We start from the raw sequence: 23203 nt of genomic DNA on the forward strand, positions 1-23203 counted from the left end.
TTAATAAAAATTGCATACGATACTGGAATAAGGGGGAATGCATTAATTTGGATTTCAGATTTCATGAAAGGAAGAAAAATGAAAGTAAAAGTTAATGGAATTTATTCCAACATGTATCGAACTTGGGATGGAGTCCCACATGGTTCTGTTTTAAGCCCACTCCTATTTCTCATCTATATGAACAATATCCATTCACATAATAAATGACACAAAAATAGCATACTATGCAGATGATAGGGCAATCTGGCAGACAAGCAGAAATCCTCAACGATCTGAAAAAGTCCTAAATAATTCAATAAAAGGCTTAGAAAGATGGGCAAAGGAACTTAGACTACAGATAAACTCAGAAAAAACAAAACTGAGCATCTTCTCCAATGATAGAAAAAATAGACACAATTTCAACCCCCAAATCGATATACATAATACCAAAATAGAAAAAAAACAGTCTCCAAAATACTTAGGCCTAACCCTAGATACTGAACTAAGATTTACAACTCATGTTACCAATATATCTAATAAAGCTCTTAGAAAGCTTAATATCATCAAAAGGTTTTGAGGAACAAAGTGGAGTGCAAAACCGAAGACATTCAAAACTACATATACAGCACTCATACAACCCACTATGGAATATGCCTCATGAATCTGAGCTCCAGCTTCTACTAGTTCAAAAGAAAAACTTGACAGAGTACAATCAAGAGCAGCAAAAATTATCATAGGTGCAGTCTCATCCACAAATAATTTAAAAGCTCAACAGAAATGTGGGCTTCACATACTAGAAGACAGAAGAAAACTCTCCACAGTTAAATTCACTAACAGAATCGTGAGCCACCAACAGGATCACATCTCACTCAGGACTTTTGATGATCTAAACAAGAAAATCTAGACAAGTCTAGATTTTCTTGTCCAGGCATCAAGAGATCATCTATGTTACAATATGATCAAGAAATTAGAAAGCAGATTGACTTAGAGCACCTATCCATTGAAATAAGCAAAGAGTCATTCTTTTCCACTGTTCTACCAAAAAAAAAACAATGATAAACTTAAATCTCCTTGAACCTTGTTCAAAAAAAAAGATTCACAGCAAAAAAATAAAAGAAAAGGACTTGACATCACTTAAATAATCCAAACCATGTCACTCTTTGATGATGAGTTCCTTTGGTTACATGCTGCTTGAGAAAGTTGTCTTGCAACAGCTCAATAAATTGAGTTTCATTCATAACAAGGTGACCAATACCTCGAACACAGGAGATGCATATATAGTGGTGTATTTGGATTTTGCAAAAGCTTTTGATAGACTGCCACATGACAAGCTGTTAAATAAATAGAAACAGATGGGATTGATAACAGACATCTGAGCCGGATCAGTGACTGGCTGTCAGATAGGTATCAGAAAGTTTTACATGGGGGTGCAGTACCCTGAAAGAGGAAGGTCACTAATGGTGTGTTGCAGGGGTCAGTTTTGGGACCATTGTTGTTCAATTTGTATAGTAATGATATTGGGATGGGTTTAACTAGCGATATGCAGCTGTTTGCAGATGATGCAATATTGGGAAGGGCAATGCAGAGTCAAGCAGAGGTTATGGCCTAACAGGAGGATTTGAATAGATTGCATGAATGGGCAGGTAAGTGGAAATATCAGTTCAATGTTGCAAAGTATACACTTGGTGGGGAAACTTTTAAAGGGTGTAGAGGAGATGAGAAATCTGGGAGTGGTGGTAGACAAGGTCCTGAAATTCAGGGCCACATTGCACAAGTTGTGAAGATGTCACATTGGATAATCGCAAAGATACGGAGGACTGACATGCAGAAACAAAGAAGTTATGATGCAATTGTATAAGGCCTTGATCAGACCTTATATGGATTATTGTGCACAGATTTGGTCATCGGGTTTTCATGGCGATAAGGATATGTTAGAAAGTCCAGAGAAGATTCACAAAAGTGGTCAGTGGTCTTTGGAATGTGGAGTACGAGGACAGATTGAGAGAATGTAAATCACAAAGCCTTGTGAATAGGAGGAGGAGGAGAGGGGGATATGAATGAGATATAAGCTAGTGAGTTGTTATCAGGTTGACAACAATTTTTCATAGAATGGGGAGGGGGAAGTAGAACAAGAGGCCGTAGCCTCTTGTTATAAGGAGTGTGTGAGCAGAAAATTCTTTGCATGGAGACTGGTTGGTGAGCGGAATGCATTGCCTGAGTGTGTTGTGAAAGTAGGCACATTGAATTAGTTTAAGGCATAGGTGGATGAGCATTGTATGCAATAGTGTGTACTCCAACAATGAGTCAGACTCCATAGAGGTCAGATGTTAATAATAATAATTTTCATTCAATTTCACTGTTATCCAATCAATGTTCAGATAATTAAAGTCCCCCATTATGATTACTCTTTTTGCACCTATCCTATTTATTTGGTGATGCATTTCTTCATTACTATCCACCAGGTCTGTAACAACACCCTACTATGTATTTAATCTTGTTAGACTCCACCTCACACCAGATGGCTTCAAACTCACTGCCAAGTGAAAAACTGCTACGAGTAGCAGTTTTTCAGTTACAGGTCTTAACTCCAACTGAATTCAAGTAATCTAATATCATCAGCAGCATCCCCCCTCTCATACCCTGTCTATCCTTTATGAAAATACTGTACCCTTTGCACTCGATACCAGTTAGTATTTCTGCTTCTGATAGTTAGGTCTCACTAAGGCATACAATATAAGGTCCCAATATACAAGTTAGGGGGAGGGGGGGGTCTGGAAAGTTCTGATGAACAATTCATCTGATAAATAGATGAATTGTTCATCAGAATTTCCAGTCTTCCCTCCACTAAGGCAACAAACTCTACTTCTTTGTTTCTGATACTCCTAGTATTCGTGTACAGACATAATGAGTTACTTGCTACTCTTTTGTATACTCTTGTCTGTGGTCTGCATGACACAGTTCGACCTTACAGAACTCTGTTCTTATCTAGTTCCTAATTTATGCAGACATCTTTACACAAGCTTGATAGATCCAAACTGGATGAACACAGATGTTGGAAGTTTTTTTCACTTGGTTAGACTATAAATTATATATTTAGTTTAATCCTTTATACAAGTGTAAGCAAACAAAGTTTGCAGGGAAGGGTAGTATCAGGACTGGGACAACTCGTGGCAAAGATGGACCGAGTTCTGATCACTTTCCTAGGTATCCCATGATGCAAAGCACATCTCCTTGCGGACATGTATAATGCTATGCATTATGGGAATGGTCACTGACCGCAAGGAGATGTGCTTTGCATCATGGAATACTAAGGAAAGTGATCAGAACTCAGTCCACCTTTGCCACAAGTTGTCCTAGTCCTGAAGATACTTCAGGCGCAAACTTTGTTTGCTTACACTTGGATAAAGGATTAAACTAAATATATAATTTATAGGATGAACACAGAATTGTTCTCTCTTCATAATCATTTCCATAACAATAACCATTCTCCATCACATGAGATGGGATTTCTTCTCATGAGATTTTACAGTTATCCAATCAATGTTAAGATAATTAAAAGCACTCTCAATGATTACTCATTTTGTAATCATTACATTGATTTGCCAGTGAATTTCATTATTACCAGCAACTGATCCACTAGATCTGTAACAACACTCCACCATGTATTAGATCTTGTAAGATTATCCTGCACCAGACAGATATGAGATAAATGTGATAACCATATAAATATGAGTTAGCTATCTGTCCTGCCTGGACTTGAGTCATTTAATATCATTAGCACCCTTCCCAAAACTATTTTGTCTATCCATCCTAAAAATACTGTATATTTATATTTGATACCAGTTGGTACCTCTGAGAGCCAGTCTCACTAATGAATGGCTACAATCTGAAGCCGAAATATATTTACTAAAGTAACAAACTCAACCCCTTTGTTCCCAGTACTTCTGGTATTTGTGTATAGACATTAAGTGAAGACAATTTTGTTGAGGTTTGTAATAATGCAAACTTAATTCTTTAGTAATATTAATATCGTATATAGTTCTTGAGGATATACCTCAGAAAATGATGTGATGATCAGCTTATTTTTATTAACAAAATGATTGGAATAAATATTACTAATTTCATACTGGTTGGATGGAATTAATAAAATCTGCAATTTAGATTCTCCAGTTTATCAGATTGTTTCAGTTTTGTTTTAATCATCCATCTGTGGTAATAAAATTAGAGAAACCCAAAATGATGTCTAGAGTACACGAAACAAAAACAGACTTATATGTCATAAGATACCAAAGGTTTAAATGTTAGTGATGAAGTCTTGCAACAGTACAAGTCCCAAAGGAGTTGAAGGAAAGCAAAATTCGTCTGCTTCACAGAGGTGGTTATAAGGCTAAGGCAACAAATTATAAACTGATCTGTATATCTGGAATTGTAGTTAAGGTACTGGAGAGGTTGAGGAGATATAGCATACAAAAGTAGGTTGATAACAGTGTTTTTTTTTGTGTGTGTTTTCAGCATGGGTTTGTTAACGGGAGTTGCATATTTAGATTTTGCAAAGGCTTCTGACAGATTGCCACACAAGTTGGTAACTAAACTGAAGCAGATGTGACTAGATGATAGACTAGTAAGTTAGACAGGTGAATGGTTATCAGATAAGTATCAGCAAGTTGTGTATGGGAGGGAGCACTATCTCGAAAAAGAAAAGTCACTAGTGGTGTGCCACATGGGGTCTGTTTTGGGACCATTGTTATTTAATTTGTATACTGATAATATTAAGATTGGTTAAACTGGTGATAAATAACTGTTTGCAGATAATGCAAAACTGGTTATCACGCAGAAGTTGAGGCCTTACAAGAGGACTTGAATAATCTGTATGAGTGGGCAACAGTATGGTGGAACTGTCATTTCAATGTTGCAAAGTACATTTAGAAGGAAATTTTGGAGGAAGTTGAGATATGAGACCTTGGAGTGGTTGCAGACAAGGATCTGAAATTCAGAGGTCACATTGCCCAGGTTGTGAAAACATCCATCAGATTATGGCAATCATTTCAGACAAATTATGGAGACTACAACCGTGTTAAAAATAATTATTTTAATTTCCCAATGTTTCGACCTTCATATTAAGGTCATCTGGAGTATACACATATATATACACAACGACAAGCTATATTACATTTCACATAGTATGCTAAAGAGACAATGATTTGATCAATGGTTATTCTACTGGCCTGACCTCTAGTGAAAAATTAAATAAAATAAATGAAATAAAATAATTTTTATTTTATTTTTTCAACTAGAGGTCAGGCCAGTAGAATAACCATTAATCAAATCATTATCTCTTTGGCATACTACGTGAAATGTAATATAGCTTGTTTCTGTATATATATATATATATATATGTGTATACTACAGATGATGATCTTAATATGAAGATCGAAATGTCAGGAAATGAAAATAATTATTTCTAACACGGTTGTAGTCTCCATAATTTGTCTGAAATGAATGCTGATCACCGTGTAACACTAAAGGAAAAGATTATGGCAATGATGCAGAGGGGCCTTAACTTGTAGAAATAAAGAGGTTCTGGTTCCATTTTAAGGCCTTGATCAGACCTCGTATGGATTATTGTGCACACATTTGGTCCCCTGGTTTTCATGGTGATGAGGATATATTGGAAAGGGATCAGAGAAGACTAAGGTTTTAACTAGTCTTTTGGATGTGGTATATGAGGACAGATGTGAGGGAATGGAGTTTGCAAAGCCTTGTAAATAGGAGGAAGAGAGGGAACATTTAAGGTGTGATTTTTGGTTGGCAAAAATTGTTGCCAGGTTAATGTGGAAGAAAATTTTTGTATAATAGGGAAATGGGTAGAACAAGGCGGACATACCTGGATGTTGTATAAGGAGAGTGTGTGAGCATGGGCATAAGGAGTGGGTTCTTTGCATGGAGAGTAGTTGGTCAGTGGAATGCACTGCCTGACACTGTGGTGAATGCAGATACATTGAATCAGTTTGAAGAACGATTTGTTGGGCTTTGCGAATAACAGTGTTTGCCTCCTGCAATGAGTCCTTAGACTACATCACCACATTTCACATGCCCGGACCTATAGCAATATCCAGCTAAATACCTCTTCCTGTCAACTTCCACGGCACACCACACACACCCTTCTTGTCCTTCTATCCTCAAAAAAAAAAACTACTGTATCCATTCATTTCTATTCCTGTTAGGATATCATCTTCATTCAACCATGTTTCATTTATTCCAACAATTCTAGGACGAATAAACTCACTCAGTGAAACCATTTAATCTCCCTTATTTCTGATACTTCTGGCATTTGTAAATAAACACAGCAGTTCACATTTAGGCCCATAACCAGTCATACTCAAGCCACTTGTTGGTTGTGATTTCTCTACAACACCTACTCTTGCCCAGTCACTTTTATTACCACATATATTTGCTCATCTCAACTACCCCACTCACATCCTCATTTATTCCATTTCTATGCTGAACATCTTCACACATACAGACAGGTAAAATGATTTTACAGGTGATGTGTACAGAAAGTGAGAAGATATGAAAGTTACTGGAAGAAGTAAAGAGTGAGAGTAAGGACTGCAAGTTTTTTGCTAAGATATAACAATATAATATAGCATGGATGAAAGCATATACATACACACATGCTTATATACACGAATAGTAGCCTATACTTGTCGTATATCTTGTATAAATCCTCTACATACTCTTTCCATCTTTTTTTCACTGCTTCTTCTTCCATCAGACATTTACCTGAATTACTTTCTACAACTTCTAATCCAGTTGGAGAGAATGACCATATGGTTTTGACTTGGAAAATGAATAGACATGCAGGAGTATCAAAGAGAAACTCATGTGTAATTATAAAGCAGGTGATTATAATAGTCTTAGACGTCAACTTCGGGAAGTTTCATGGAGGGAGGAATTGGAAGGCCGGGATATCGTTAGTGCATGGGAAATTGTGAAAGAATATTTGTTAGCAGCAATGGTAAGTTGTATACCATGAGTGAAGATGAGGACACAATCAATTTGGAGTAAAGTGGATGACAAACAATATTAAACAGGAATTGCACGAAAAAGAGGCTATGGAAGAGATATAAGGAGACAGGTGAAGAGAAGATGCATGAAGAATATCAGACACAGGCCAGAAGAGTGACTAGTGTGGGAAGGAAAGCGAAACTGGAATATGAGAGGAGATTGGCTCTAAGATCCAAAGAAAATCCTAGGGAATTTTTTTAGCTATGTGGCCAGAAGGAGGAGAAATGACTGTGGAAGAATGATATTGTGGGATAAAAATGGGAATAGAGTGACTGATGTAGAGGACATAGTGGAATTGTTCAATGAACACTTTATTGGAGTATTTCATCCTAGAGGAGTCAGTTTTAATGCTAGAGGGATAGGGCCTGGTTCGAGGTTTAGAGGTACAGGAGGAGAGTGTGTTTCAGATACTGAATACCCTGGATGTCAGTAAAGCTTTGGGACTAGATGGTATTCCACCACGAGTTTTGAGAGAATGTGCTAGGGAACTGACAGTGCCTTTAACCTGGCTTTTCAATGCAAGTCTGACTGCAGGAAAGGTGCCCAGGGAATGGAAGGAAGGTAAGATAGTGCCATTGCATAAGGGTGGTAACAGACTGGAAGTGTCTAATTATAGGCCAGTCTGTGTGTCATCAGTAGTTGCTAAGATCTTGGAGAAAGTAGTGAGGGACCGTATACAGCATTGGGCAGATGAGGGTAATGTTATCTGTGAGAGTCAACATGGATTTGTGAAAGGGTACTCTTGTTTTAGTAATATGCTAGCCTTTTATAATAAAGTTACAAGACATTAGATGAGGGACTGCAATTTTCTTAGACTTAGCGAAATCTAAGTCTAAGAAATTTGACAGGGTGCCACATGATAAGCTGATATTTAAGTTGCAGCACATGGGTCTGGATGTCAGATTGGTCAACTGGATTCAGGATTGGCTGTCTGATAGGTATCAGAGAATTGTGTATGGTGGAGCAGTTTCAAGGAGGCAGAGGATTACAAGTGGGGTTCCACAGGGCTCGGTACTAGGACCTATATTGTTTAACCTTTATATCAATGACATTGCCAGTGGATTGCAAGAGGATATTCGGTTGTTTGCGGATGATGTGAAGCTAGGAAGGATTATTAGTAATAGTGCAGATGTGGTAGCCCTGCAAGAGGATTTGAATAAGCTAGATAGATGGACAAATGAATGGGGGTTTCAGTTTAATGCAGCAAAATGTAAGGTCTTGAGGTTTGGGAAATATCGATGGGATGCTGCATACTCTATGGGAGGAGTTATACTGGAGGAAGTAGGGGAGACAAGAGATCTGGGGTTGATGATTGATAGAAACTTGAAATTTAGGGGACATATTGCAAAGGTGGTGAAGATAACACAGAGGATTGCTGCAATTATGAGAAGGACACACTGACCTGCAGAGATAAAAGGGTTATCATTCCATTATATAAGTCTCTGACCAGATCAGACCACACTTAGACTATTGTTCTCAGATTTGGTCCCCAGGATTTGAAGGGGATAAATTAACTGTGGAAACGGTACAGAGATGGATGACAAAGATGGTTTCAGGACTGTACAATTTTGGTTATGAGGATCGGCTTAGGGAATGTGGACTGCAGAGTTTGGTGGATAGAAGAAGGAGGGGTGATATGATTGAGACTTTTAAACTGTTGAGAGGTGGTTACAGGGTTGACACTGGGGAGTTCTTTTGCTTGGCTGAACAGCGGGAAGGAGTGATGACAAGAGGCCATCCCTGGAAGGGATGGCCTCTTGTCATCACTTACGAAAGGAAACTGTGAGCAAGAGGGTGAGGAGTGGTTGAGCTGTGGAATGCATTGCCTGATAGAGTGGTGAGAGCAAGAATGGTCAATGAGTTTAAGGAGTGGTATGATAGACTGTGTTTCTTAGGGGGAACCTCCCCTCGATGAGTCTTGACAGACTTTATGTTCTTAGGAAGGACCTCCTACGATGAGTCTTTTGACTCCATGGAGGCCTGAATAATAATAATAACAGATGCTCTGAAGTCCATAGCTTAATACAAGTAGCTTAATTGTGAAGATGCATCATAATTTCAAATGAAAAAGCTTACATGTGGATAAAGGATAAAACTTGAATTAATTATTAAAGATAAGTTACCGTGTAACCAAGTGAAAAAACTTTATACAACTTAAGTCGCCTTGTAGCAGTAACAGTATCAGAAACTGCAAGGGAAGGTTATTAACAGTGCATGGGAAATAGTCAAGGGATATTTTCGGGAAGCAGTATCTGACATACCCAGAATCAAGAGGATAACTCTGATGGAAATAGAATGAACAGCATAATTAAGTGGGAACTGCAAAAAAATGTTGAAGGAATATAAGGAGAAATGTGATCAGCATTCAGCATTTAGGCCTAGGTGCTGGTTTACACTCATAATAAAATTTAAAGGAATAACTACAACTCAAAGAGAAATAATTAAACAGCAGGTTTTTAATTATTATGTATAAAAGCACAGGCAAGAAGGGCAAACCAGTGATAAGAAAATCGAAATCAAATTATTATTATTACGTGACACCTCCAAGGAGTCTAAAGATGCATCGTGGGAGGTCACACTACTACATTACAAGTCACCATATATCTTTCTAAATCCTCCAACTACATAACACTAGTGCCATCTACTGTTCACTAATTATTATTATCTGACCTCCCTGGAGTCAGAGACTCATCTCGGGACCCAAAGCTCATCCAAATGTGTCTTAAACTGATTCAATGTGTCTACATTCATAACACACTCAAGCAATGCATTCCACTCATTAACTGCTCTCCATGTAAAGAACCTGCACCTCACACTCTCCTTATACAGTTTCCATGGATGGCCTCTTGATATACCAAATCCCCCATTCCCGTTCTATGAAAAATCTCTTCCATATCACCCTGATAACAACCCCTGACTAACTAATATGCCAAGGGTTGTTTATTTAATAATTTATCTAATAGTGATATATAATATTTATAAAATTATTTTATTAATTTTTTATTAAAATTATTAAATATTTATAAAATTATAAATACTTATAAAATTTATAATAATATTTATTTGTCTAACAGTTTATTTTGTCTGTAAAGTTGTGTTCTCTTAGCTGATTTGCCTGTATGACAGGAAAGTAAACAGGCTAAAAGAAATCCCACGATGAGTCTCTTGACTCCATGGAGGCCTGAATAATAATAAACTGTTCAATGCAACAAGCAAAAGGGGTAATAATTATGGAAGAATTACTTTAATGAATACAGATGATAGGGACAGCAGAAGAAATAGTTGAATTACTCAGTGATCACTTTGTGAGGTTGTATAATCCAGACAGAGATAATGCGATAGTTAATATTATGGGGACCAACGTGAAAATAGAGGTAGTGGAACTATTATGTGACACCTCCAGGGAGTCCAAGGACTCATCATGGTATTAAAAATAAAGACTAACATATTAAAGATTGTAAGGTAAATTAAGATTTTAGATATTACAAAATAGTAATGCAAAGTAAGATTGCGTAATATCCATGGAATTAAATGGAAAATCTACCTGTGTGATAAGTGCACGAGAATTGGTGGTGCACTGACCAGGCTGTTTAGTCTCAGCATGGAAGAACTGCAGGAAAGGGGGGGGGGAGGCAGAATAGTTCATTACACATGCAACTATTTTATTTTTCTCCAAATCTAGAATTCAGCAATGGGTTTTGGGGAGTTTACCCCCAAAAAAGAGAAGGCGTTTGCCTTAGGAATATACTTTCCATAACAACATGATAGCCCATGGGTTGGGTAGAGGAAATGAGTGTAGTTGATTTTACGAATCTCACATGTTGCGCATGGAAATATGAAAATCTTGTACAATTAACGGAGAATTTTCTGGAGAGGGGAGAACCACAATTTCAACATGCCCGCAGTAAATCTCGGCATTATTTCTAATCACATTCGACTTTCTTAAATGAAAATAAGAATTTGAAAAATCTACAATGGTGAAGCTCTTTGTAATACTGAAATTATGAAGGTTTTACTTTAATTTCAAACGAAAAGCAAATATATTTCTTAGTATATTACGAAGCGATTTTTATCTGTAAAAAAAGTTATGTTTAGTTTCTATATAGATGCGAAAACTTGAATTTTTCCCTGAGGATTTAAATAAGTCCAAATTACACAGATGCATGCAGTTCAGCTGATATATCTCGAAGTTGATTAAGAAAAATAAGCCAAGTTTTGAAGCCTTCTGAGATAAAAATACATGTCTTACCTGATTAATCCTATATAAATATATGCATATAATAATATCATTCAGAGATTAGATACATAGTAAAACTGTAAAAATAACTTCGCTAAGGTTCAATCCAATATGTGTCGTATGACACAGGTGATTGTATTTAGCACCTAGTTACACGGTCTTGCTTTAGAGGGCGCCAAATAAAAGGGAAAATTATTATTGTTTTCCCCCTATCGTTTTTGTAGTTAATGTTGATTTTTATCCTTTTTATATATCGGATGCATGTTGATTTGCTCCAGTATTTGAAATGAAATTTGCAGTATGGGATTCATATTTACAAACAAACAACTCCCGTTTAATTTTTCTTATCCTTTAATAAGTAACTCAGTATTCGGCCATAGTATTTTCGTGAACTTTATTGTTTTATAGCGTGCACTCCTTTTGAAAGTAAGATTGCTGTGAATTATTATGTAATTATCTTAATAAGGAAAAATTGACTATTCTTAAATGATTTTCTTGTGGCATTCATATTGCATATATGACCATGAAAGTATGGTTTGTATCCATAACAACAGGAAGTATTGTACATGCTAGGAAAACTTCTTACTTTCATTATCTAAAAACATTGCAAAAGTATCAAACAAAGTAGGTAGGTTTAGATTTATGAAAGTAATTAGTACCAGTCTTTCAAAAAAGCAAAACATAGTACTTATAACAGTTCAGTGTTTTTCATAAGTAAATTATGATACATTAGGAGGAGAGAAAATCCATCAGCATGAAAATACATTTTATCATTGGAAATGTTTTAACTGAATTTGTATGTGCTTTTAAAATTGCTTAAATAAATTAAAATTATTGTAAACAAAGACTATTTTAAAATATAATGCTTAAGGATTCGTCAGAACAATCACCTTTTTGATACTCAGCATTTTGTTGTTGTTATTATTATGCTTCCTGTCAGTAACCTAAACTCAACCAATTTTTAATATGATGGTGATCAAAATATCCTCCCATAAAAAAAAAAAGTGTGGCTTAAATTGCATTTCAAGATGTAATTTAACTTAGCCTGTTGGAGCATGAGTAAACATAGATGCAGTTTTGTTCAAATATGCAAGACCCAATTAGGTCAACAAGCATGTTGCAATCTCATTCTGAAAGTTATTTGGTCCTTTTCATTAAAATTGGATTTTAAACCTACCACAACTACAAGACATTTATTAAGATCCCCTAAGGATAGCGTCACTTTCTACAAATACGCAGGTGTTTATAACATACCATGTACGTGTGGTGTTTATAATATATATTATATGTTTATAATACGCAGGTGTTTATAACATACCATGTACATGTACGTGTGGACCTACCTACGTAGGCCACTCTTCAAGAAGCCTAGAAATTCGAAAGAAGGAACATGTCAGAGATGTCAATCATAATAGAACAGACACCTCAGGGTTAGCACATCATTTATCAACTTCAAACCATTCAATAGATTAGGATAACAGTTCCATGCCATATATCGAAGAGGATTTTAGATGTAGAACCTTTAAAGAAGCTGTAGTCCTACAAACAGGAAATAACCTCAATAGAAACCAGGGAATAATATTAAAAGACATGTGGAAAAATCTGTTAAATTCATTAAGTTTAATGGAACTAAATTACGTGAAAAATTATAAAACGTGGCTTAATAACAATAAGTCTTCACGCCTTATGCATGTGATGTCATGCGTGTTCTCCAATTTGTCTAACTGTTTTTAAACTGTGACTTCATTCTTTTGTTTTTTGCATTTAATACTAGCATAATCTTTCTTGTCTTGACAAAGCTAGACAGTTACAGCTAGCGAAACTAGTAGATGATTATGTATAAATGTTTATTAAATCCATGGTGTTAAAAATCAAATAGTATGTTTCAGTGTTGCAATCTCATTAAAAAATCATCGGCTATTAATATTAATTTGGTTTGCTAGTGAACTTAGAAATGTGGTAAACTGTTTCTTATGAAATTTGGCTGTATGATTGTTGGCATGGTTCAGCTTTAGAAAAACAAATTTAGTACATAATCATCAAAATTTTTCATACAGAAGACAATATGAATTCAAGGTACAGGATGTTCCAGACAGCCTGGAGTTGTTTTGCACACACAGAATACTAGAGTTGATCTAACCACATTTGTATGCCTCCCAGCATTATCATGACAGTATAATCTACTTAGCCATGTTTTGTGACATCTCTCTTTCAGCACGGAAGGTGTAATCACTGTGAATGCAATGTTCAGTTGGTATTAAAGCATTGTTCAGAAACATGCCCTTTGATGTATCACCATAAGGAATTGATATCTCGATATCTGTACTTCTCTACAGCCACTTTAGTAGTGGAATAATTGTAGAAAGCTTTTTCACTTGGTTACAAAATAAATTATCCTTGAGAAGAAATTATGTTAAAAATTACAAGGAATGATTTACCAGATCAGCAAAATGGAAAGGTTCATTGTATTATTGACAGCTAGGTTGCATTTAGTCTTTTTCAACACGGTACGGATTTTATTTTAATACTATGTTGTAGGATAGATGCCAGCATGTTTGTATTCAATCCATTAGGAAAAAAAATAAAGGTAATACCCAGTCATTAAACTATCATCACATTGCCCTCACTTCAGTTTTTTTTTTCCACTGGAATAGTCATGACTGCCAGCTTCCTCACCACCAGTTAATTAATTACCACCAATATGGATTCTGTCACTGTTGATCTACAGAAGATCTAGCCAGCATTATTTACCTTTGTACACATACCCATGGAAAAGATTGAGACAACTTGTATGGCTCCTCTAGAATATCAAGGGTCTAGCATAGAGGCCTACTTACTAAGTTATCTTATGGTGTATATTCTACCTTTGCAGAGGGTGCCAGTTTCTCCCTTCTTCGTTAATGCACCACATATCATGTGGATGGTTTCCTCTCTCTTCAGTTTCCCTGCCAGTAATTGAGTATCCCATTGCTCTGTACTTTTTCCCAGTTCTCTTTTGTGTATATGTTAAACACCTTCGCTGACCTCTGTCATATATTCCAAGTTTCAATATCTTTTTGACTATTATCTTAAACTCTGATCTCTAAGCTGAGTCCCATCTTATTTCTCACAAAAAATATCTCACTTCAGTTCCACTTATCTCTAATAATACCCCGATCTCTAGTGAAATTAAGATTTACATTCTTTGATTGATTTACATCCATTGTCTTTCAAACAGCCTCTATAGCTCAGTCATTAATGACAATACCATTTGGCTGGAAAATAATGGGTTTCAATATCATGTAGGATGCAGAGAACATTTATATGGACTTTTCAAATGAGAGTACTTGTGGCTCATATGGAGATGGCAGAGTTTTTTCTCCTGGAAACTTGTTTTTTTCATTCTCAAGACAGAAAAACTGTCCAGAGAATACAATTCATAGATGCCTTTACAGATAATTAAACCACCCTCCTGCAGTATTAATTAGGTATCTTTAAAGCTAGATTTTCTTGATATCAGGCCATTGAGCCTAAAATGCTATGGAAGATAATGATAGCATATATGTGAGTGTGTGTGTGTATATATATGTATGTGTGTGTGTATATATGTGTATGTGTGTATATATATATCGACTTCATGTTTGCCCAATTATTATTAGCCTAGAAGAATTGTCCCAGAACATTCTATGAATTCTTTAGAACTCTTATAATTTGTTTCACTTCATCAGGAAGTAAGAGAATAAACTAAAAACTAGAAAGCAAGTAATAACAAGTAACATTTCTAGTGACAATGTTTAAACATTGAAAATGCTACTCGTACATCTAAGTGTGCTGTCATGGATTAAGGAAAACCAGACTTGATGTAAATTCATCTGTTTGTTACACTATAGAGGATGCTTCATCATTTCAGCTGATTCTTTGAATGCTGTTCAGTAAAAATGCTAATCAATGTGGAGCATTTCAGCTTGGTGCCATTCTACTTTACTTTGGGTTTTGTTTATGATGTATGTGCTGCTAGCTCTGATTCATGCTTTCTTTCATTATCAGCATCCTTGAGATGTTTCTCATCCTCACCAGGGGTGAGGACAATTTGTTGGCTTCATTGTTGCCAAAATACAATCCTGTCATCTTTGATAATACAACTGTCCTTTTCTGCTCAAGCCATTACTTCTTATTTGTAAAATTCTTAACACTATATAAATCTCAAATCTGCCTATCTTGCAACATTGTTTTACAAATACTATGGGTGGTGTACCAAAAACACCTCTCCAAAAATGCTTGAAGTTGTTCAGAAGAGGGTAATCCAGTTCATTGGCAACTGCTTCTCACAGACTCAGTCACTATCTCATAGGTCTCTCAAACTCATAAACATAGCAGCTGGTCAACATCCATTCACTACCCAGCTACAAACATTATCAAAACACTTCTCATTCTTTTGTTTCATTCTGTCTACCTCTGTGCTATGTAACAGTCTTCTCCACAAAAGTTTTGACTAAGGATTACAGTCCTTTTGGGTGTGTATAATGCTATGCATTATACACATCCAAATTATACATACCTCATCATCATCATCATCATCATCAAATTCCTGCCATGTACCCTCAAGGGGTGTACAGGATATGACAGTACTACATGAAAATTACATCATTACTAACTTCCTATCTACAATTTTCCTCCAAATCAGTCTGTTACTTGTCAAGACTCCAACATTATCAGATCTTATATTTCTATCGTCTAAGGCACTTTGTACCGTATCAATCCACCTATATCTTGGTCTTCCTCTGGGTCGTTTTCCTGCCAACCTGGCAGAGAACACTTGTTTTGCTAATCTTTCCTCTCCCATTCTATTTAAGTGACCATACCATCTGAGATTAGCTCTGCTAACACATTCCTGGATGCTGACAATGTCAAGTTCTTTCCTAATATCCTCATTTTTAATATGATATTGCCATTGATGCCATCTGTTCACGCCTCTAATCTTTCTCAGGACTCTCATATCTGCGGTCTCTAGTCTTTGGTCAAGTGTTTTACTTCTGACCCAGCTCTCAGATCCATAAGTTAAAATTGGTTTGAACACAGTCTTGTATACAGCTAATTTAGTGTTCTGACTAATTTCTTTCTTATTCCATATGAATTTATTCAATTGACTTCCCACGATACCAGCTTTGCTGATTCTGTTGTCTATTTCTATATTTAGTTTACCATCTTCAGTAAAAATTGTGCCTAAGTAGCTGAAATGTTTTACTTGTTCCACAGGTTCTCCATTCACAACACAGTTGACATTTTCAATGATTCTGCCTATTTTCATTGTCTTTGTCTTTTTATTGCTGACCTTCATACCATATCTATTACAACAGCTATTCAATTTAGTCAGAGAATCTTGCACACTTGTAGCGGATTTATTTAGAAGTATAACATCATCCGCATAAAGCAAAGAGCTGACATTAACATCTCCAATTTTGATATCAGGTTTAATACCACATTCCTTCATAATGTGATCCATATAGATAATGAATAACAGAGGGGATAATGTACATCCTTGTCTCACACCAGATTTAACATTAAACCATCTTCCTGTACTTCCTTCAATTCTAACTGCTGACTCACAACTCAAATAAAGACTTAGTATTGCTTGATATAATGCCCCATTGACACCATATAACTGCAGCATATTGAATAGCTTCTCTCTTGACACCTTGTCATATGCCTTTTCCAAATCGACAAAACTTAAATACAGATCTTTGTTATATTCCCATGCTTTCTCGACTATTTGTTGTAAAGTGAAGATCTGATCCTGACAGCCTCTATTTGGCCTGAATCCAGCTTGTTCTTCACCAAGCTTTTCTTCCACAATTCTTCTCAACCGTTTCTCAAGTATACTTGCATAGATCTTGCCAGGAACACTCAGTAGGGAAATACCTCTGTAATTCTCACATTCAGTTTTATTTCCCTTTTTATATATGAGTACTATGAGAGCTCTACTCCAATCATCGGGAATTCGTCCCTCTGTCCAGGCTTTCTGAACTATGCAGTGCAGCCACTGTAAGACTCTTATACCACCATACTTCAGCATTTCTGGTCGAATATCATCTACTCCTGCTGCCTTTCCACATTTCAAGCCTTTGATGGCTTTTTCTACTTCAAGTATGGATATGTATTCCTGACTGCATGCCTGGTCAGTGTTTTTTATCACTGTGCTGTCATCACTGCTTGTTTCATTTAGCAGTTTTTCAAAGTAATTACTCCATACTTCAAGGATATCTTTTTCTCCTGTTTTCATTTCACCTTTATCATCTCTAATTCCTTTTACAGCACTCTTTCCTCCATTCCTAAGCTTCTTCAACAACCTCCAGAATATTTTGCCACCTTCTTGATATTTATTTTCTATATTCTTGCCAAAGTCCTCCCATGACTTTTGTTTAGCTAGTTTTACACACTGTTTAGCTTTCTTACATTTGTCTCTGTATTCTGTAAGAGTAAAAGCTGACTTATTTGCCAGGAACTTTTGATATGCTTTCTTCTTTTCCTTCACTGCCTCTTTAACTTCCTGTGTCCACCAGGGAGTTCTGATTTTTTTATCTTTGCACACAACCTCACCACATGCCTCTCTGGCAGAATCAATCAATGTTTCCTTCAGAGTTTGCCACTGAATCTCCAAGGTTTGATTCCTGTTCTCAAACTCTTTCATTTTCTTTTCAATAATATTTTTGTATTTTAGTCTACAGTTTACATCTGAGAGCTGCTCAACTTTTATTCGCTTTAAAACTTTCTTACATGTTATTCTTTTCAATATGAAATTCAATTTTATCCTGCTCAAGACTAAATAGTGATCACTTCCAATTTCAAATCCTCTGTACACTCTGGTGTCCTGCACCAGGGAGAAAACATCACTATCAACAATAACATAGTCAATGAGACTTTTCTTATTCCTAGCCTCTTCTCTCCATGTGAATTTGTGCACATTTTTATGTTGGAACATGGTGTTAGTAATAACCAGTCCATGTCCTGAGCAGAAATCCAACAGATATTTGCCATTATTATTAGCTTTGCTCTTTTCTCCAAATTTTCCCAAAATATTTTTGTATGTCTCACAATCATTTCCTACTCTACTATTTAGATCCCCAACAAGGACCAACTTTTCCTTTTTCATTGTGTCAGTTGCTTTTTCTAAAGCCTCAAAAAATTCCTCCACTTCTACTTTAGTAGAACCTTCTGTGGGACCATAGGCACAAATAAGTCTCATTGTCCAGTTCCCCATTCTCATATTTGCCCACATTACTCTACTTGAGACTGACTGCCATTCAAGAAGATTAGCCTCGTATTTTGTGTTGAATACTATGGCTACTCCTTCTTTTCCTTGATTGTTATTGCCTGAATATAACATTTTGTATTTATTGCTCAGAAAGATCTCACCAGTTTTGGTCTTTTTTGTTTCAATCACCCCTATTATGTCGATCTGGTACTTATCTAATTCCTCAGCTAGCTCCATTTCTTTGCCATTCAGGCTTCTTACGTTGATAGTACCGATCTTTAACTCTGGTGATGTTGAGTTGGGGTTTGTTTTCAGATTTGTTCCAGTAGCTGACTTTTCGCTGTTCGCCCTGGTTCCCTGGCGAAAACAACGGGGGCCTTGTTTAACCGGGCGACGCCCCAGCCGGCATGAAATTTTGTCATGTTGTACCATCATTTTTTATTTTGGTTTAACCAATAAGAATACAATTTGGTCGGCTAAATCCCAAATTGCCAGCCCATCCTCGTTCGTTCAGTATCAAAGTAGATACCCAACAGGGTGCACCACGAGAAGGTGAGGATTGGACATTAGGTCAGAAGCCCTGGTCGGTTCTCTGCATTCCTTTAAAGGCTATGTGGAGGTCTCCTCTCAGTTATACAGCTTTGACCCTTAAGCACCCCTCATACCTCATACATATTATACATACCTTGAGACCCCAATATAGGATGAAACCAGTCTGGATGGTGAGTCTTCCCATAATACATAGCATTATACACACCTAAAAGGATGTGTGCTTTGTATTATGTGATACAAGGCAATTATGATGCAAGTTTGTCTCTCCTTTTAGATCCTTTGAAAATCAGTTTGGGATGTGTTGATAACTTGCTTACAACTATTTCAAGTTTCAGTATAAACAGAAAAGAATATGGAAATTTTGATGAAATCCAATTACAGGATGTACAGTTCTTCTCTTGTATTATCTTAACACATTTCTTCGAGACTCGAGGCTTACACAAGGGAAGATAATGTAAAGTGGAATGGGAATGAATCTTTCTATACCACTAAGAGTTGTTTATTTAGGTGATGTGTTCAGTGCAATGTTTGGGTCATAAGATGGAATACAATAAACTGGTTTGGCCAAGTGGTTAGCACATCATCCATTCTTCAATCAACAGGCTGCAGTAAAATTAAAGATGCCAAGAAATTATACTCTTCGTTTATCCAAGAATGTAATTATTATCTTTTATCCAAGTGTAAACAAACAAAGTTTGTGCGTGAAGTAACTTCACAACTTGGCAACTCGTATATAGAGGCTAATGATTTCACATCACTCGCCTTAGTATAGTGCAAAGCACATATCCTTATAGGAAGGGCTTTATAGGAAGCATTATAGGAAGGGTTGCTACTCAGACTGGTTTCAACCTTTATTGAGGCCTCATCAGTGAGAGCAGAAGTGATACCAAGGATGAAGTAATGCAGAAGTCATATTTCCATATACAAGTAGCCTAAATATGTCACTCCTTATTACTAAAATACTCTGGATTAGAGACAGATGTTGAAGTTTTCCTACTTGGTTATACTATAAATCAAAGATGCCAAGAAATTATATTCTTGGTTTAATCCTTTATCCAAGTGTAAGCAAACAAACTTGCATGTGAAGTAACTTCAGTAGTGAAGTCACTTCACACGCAAGTTTGTTCACACGCCTCTATGTACAAGGGTAACTTGTACATAGAGGCTAATGACTTCGCATCACTTGCTTTAGTATCCCATAATGCAAAGCACACATCCTTACAGACATGTATAATGCTATTCATTATAGGAAGGGTCGCTACCCAGACCAGTTGCAGCCTTTTTTGAGATCTCATAAGGCAAGTGATGTGAAGTCATTAGCGTCTATATACAAGTTGCCCAGTCGAGAAGTTACTTCACATGCAAACTTTGTTTTATTACACCTGGATAAAGGATTAAACCAAGAATATAATTTCTTGGCATCTTTAATTTATAATATAACCAAACTGTCAACAACAAGCATCAGGTTTGAGTTCCACTGTGGTAATAGATGTTTGTGATTGCATTTAGATGCAAGATGAATTTCATAACCCAGTGCAAGACCATTGCTGCAGGCTTTTTCCCTGAGTAGAACCACTGATGAGAGTTTGATGAGTTTAGATAGTTTTGGGTCACTCAGTGAGATTTAGACTGATATTGTAGATCACTCAGAGGTTGGTAATAATCACTGTAAGACAACTGCCACACTTTTTTAGAGGCTTGAAACAGCTTGAGAGAAAGTTCTATGTTTGGTCTTTAGATCAGGATTTTCAGATTATAAAATATGATAATAAAAATATAAAAAAAGATATAAAATTAATAAAAAAAAAATCCTTACCCCACCCACAGTACCGATGAATTATAGGTTTGCAGCCTCTCATCGGTGGAAGTCACATTAAAAAAAAAAAAAATTCAACCAAGGAAACAAAACATTGAGCAAAATCATTAAGTTCAAGATCATCCCATCCCACTTTTCATTCTTAGAATTCCAGACATCATGTAGACAAGAGTGTCTGTGTGTGGCACATGGAAAAAGAAATCAACACCAGACTGTGGTGAATTGTGTGGAGGAGAAATAACATCCATAATATATTTGTGACAGACATACGGATGTGAACAATTTGTGTGGGATCAATGGTGATAGAAAATGCCTCAACATTGCTATCTGCTGCATCGTTGAGTTGGACATGGAAAGCCAGCTGGAATTGTGAACATTAAAATCTCTCAGGAACATGACTTTACTATTAGGAAACTGAACTGTAGAAAACCAACATTTTGGAAAGGAAATAATTGAACATGGTTGTGGTGGTATTAGGAGAGTAATAGAGATACCAGATAATTTGGTAGAGTGTGGCAAAGGTATTTCTCTCGAGAAAAATTAAGGAAACTATGATGAGTAGTGCTTGAAAAGTTGAAATTTAAGTTTCTGTTAGGAAAAGTAGGCTACAAAGCACTCTTACATGGTGAGAGTGACCATGAAGTGATCATCTGGGTTGTAGTCAATCATATGACGACTTGTGAGATCTGTGAAGAAGAAATATGTGGAACTAAAAGGCTGGTGATTATGAAAAGCTTAGGAGGCAGCTGGAAACTCAGGCATTGATCAAGAGCTATTTTAATTTAATAGCAGTAATGTCTGAGTGTTGTTTCTGTTAGGAAAAGCAGGTTACAAAGCACTTACATAGTGAGAATGACTATGATGTGATCATCTGGTTTGCAGCCACTCATATGAGAATTTGTGTGAAGAAGGGATATATGTAGGATATATATGGAACTAAAAGGCTGGAAATTGATAGAAACTTAGGAGACAACTAGGAGCTATAGTTGAAAGTTTATTTTTCACTAGGTTAGACTGATAAATTTAGTTTAATCCTTTATTCCAGTGAGAGCAAACAAAGTTTGTGCCTGAAAATATCTTCAGGACTGAATATAGTGTTGTACTATCTTACCTGGGTAAGTAGTACAACACCAGGCAACTTGTAGCAAAGGTGGAGCAAGATACCAACACTCCTTTATCATAGGAGCTATAGTATGGAAAGGAGACTGATGTTGCTCGAGCATTGATCAAGAGTTATTTAATAGAAGTTATTTAAGAAGTTATTTAATAGAGTCATTTGACAAGAGTGATCATCTGGTTTGCAGCCACTCATATGAAAATTTGTGTGAAGAAGGGATATATATGGAACTAAAAGGCTGGAAATTGATAAAAACTTAGGAGACAACTAGGAGCTATAGTATGGAAAGGAGACTGATGTTGCTTGGGCATTGAACAAGAGTTATTTAATAGCAGTAATGTTTATCTTGGTTAGCATTTCTTCCAATTTAGGGGCAGTATAATTGAACACATTCATAAAAAATAGGGAATAAATAATACACTGAACTGTTTGTGCATATTTGTCACCTTCTGAGATGTCAAGAACATCTCAGTAGGAAATGAATAAAAATAAGTTTTTTTACTATTTGTGTTTTTTCTTTATTTTAATATACATTCCTCTTAATGTGCAGTATAATAAAATGATTCGTAACGTGTTATTATACTTCAGAATCTTTTAATTTTTAATGGAAGGAGGGGGGGGGGCACAAAAATTTTGCACCCAGGTGGTGCAAATATATGGAATGGCCCTGAGTATGTATCCATGTCTTCCTCTTCTTTTAATGTCCACAGTCTTCTTATCTCCTTGCAAGCCAACTTTCTGTCCCCAGTACAGTTGTCAGACTATTTTTAGGTCTTTTTTTGTCAGCATCATACTCTTAAGATTTCAAGTAATTTATTGTGTTTGACGCTGTCAAATGTCTTTTGGAGGTCTGTAAAGCACAGATGCACCGATCTCCCTAATTCAATTGTTCTTTCAATTATACAGCATTGGGCAGATGAGGGTAATGTTATCTGTGAGAATCAACATAGATTTGGGAAGGGATGCTCTTGTTTTAGCAATATGCTAGCCTTTTATAATAAAGTTACAAGAACATTAGATGAGGGAAAGGCATATACTGCAATTTTCTTAGACTTGGCGAAGGCATTTGACAGGGTGCACATGATAAGCTGATATTTAAGTTGCAGCACATGGGTCTGGATGTCAGATTGGTCAACTGGATTCAGGATTGGCTGTCTGATAGGTATCAGAGAGTTGTGTATGGTGGAGCAGTTTCCAGGAGGC

The 23203-nt window shown here is 36.3% G+C and overlaps 2 protein-coding genes across 2 annotated transcripts in view; one reads left to right on the forward strand and one right to left on the reverse strand.

Moving 5' to 3' along the window:
- The window catches only part of LOC150099725 (coiled-coil domain-containing protein 124-like), an 82725-nt gene extending 71291 nt beyond the window's left edge, over positions 1–11434 (reverse strand). The window contains exon 1 of the mRNA XM_090404407.1: positions 11297–11434. The gene's annotated coding sequence lies outside the window, so the exon portion shown is untranslated. The remainder of the gene's footprint in view (positions 1–11296) is intronic.
- Positions 11435–11500: 66 nt separating this feature from the next.
- Edc3 (Enhancer of mRNA-decapping protein 3) overlaps positions 11501–23203 on the forward strand; it is a 175292-nt gene continuing 163589 nt past the window's right edge. The window contains exon 1 of the mRNA XM_090404406.1: positions 11501–11710. The gene's annotated coding sequence lies outside the window, so the exon portion shown is untranslated. The remainder of the gene's footprint in view (positions 11711–23203) is intronic.

Source organism: Typopeltis vanoorti, chromosome 14, assembly GCF_054136105.1.
Source record: "Typopeltis vanoorti isolate ZY-2024b chromosome 14, IOZ_Tvanoo_1.0, whole genome shotgun sequence".
Lineage (NCBI taxonomy): Eukaryota > Metazoa > Arthropoda > Arachnida > Uropygi > Thelyphonidae > Typopeltis > Typopeltis vanoorti.